Here is a 795-nt window from a genome sequence, read left to right as displayed (position 1 = left end):
AAAAAGGTGATCCGTCGTTCTTTTACTTTCAGTTTCGTTTTTTTCATTACAATGCATTTTCCTGATCTCAGCACTGCGACCTGAGGCAGTTGAGATGTACTAACTCTGGAGACTGGTTCAGTGCTGCAACTGCAAGTAAAAGAAAGAGTAAAGGAGCCCATACACGCTCTGTTTTAAAGCTCCGTTCTGTACTTTTAAAGTACACATCGTATCGGATCGCATCCCTAGTGCATGCAGTGTGCATGCACTAGTGTGCATGCACTGCGATCCGATACGATGTGTACCTAGTACAAAAAGTATGTGCACCACATACTTTTTGTACCGTACTATGTGATGCGCAGGAGCGCGAATCGCATAGTACAGAACGGAGCCATACACAACGGAGCGTGTATGGGCTCCTTAACAAGGCTGCTGCTGCTAGGGATGGCCATCGGTGCAGACGCCATCGATGGTTGCCTTCGATGGCAATTCTGCACCCAGCCATCGATCAGTTTTACTCGGTTATGTACTGTATGTTCTTATTTGTTAAGCTCACTGTTTAAAAAAAAAAAAAAAGTAAAAAAAAAAAATGGCAAAAAATTATTGTAAAACAAATTATGCTTCTTCTTTATTATCAAATCACCCCTTCTTTCAAAGTGAATCGGTGTCCAGTGTAAAAGATCCGGATCTTTCCACGGGCTGAACAACTGGATCCCAGCTCTCGTTAGTGACCCGTTTTGCCCATCTCCTACGTGAAGAAGACTCCGTGATACCATACATTACACAGCTGCCTTCCCGCCACTGAGAGCACGTGAC

The sequence above is a fragment of the Crinia signifera genome, chromosome 5, assembly GCF_055691185.1.
Source record: "Crinia signifera chromosome 5, ASM5569118v1, whole genome shotgun sequence".
NCBI classification, from domain to species: Eukaryota; Metazoa; Chordata; class Amphibia; order Anura; family Myobatrachidae; genus Crinia; species Crinia signifera.
This window is presented reverse-complemented; position numbering follows the sequence as displayed.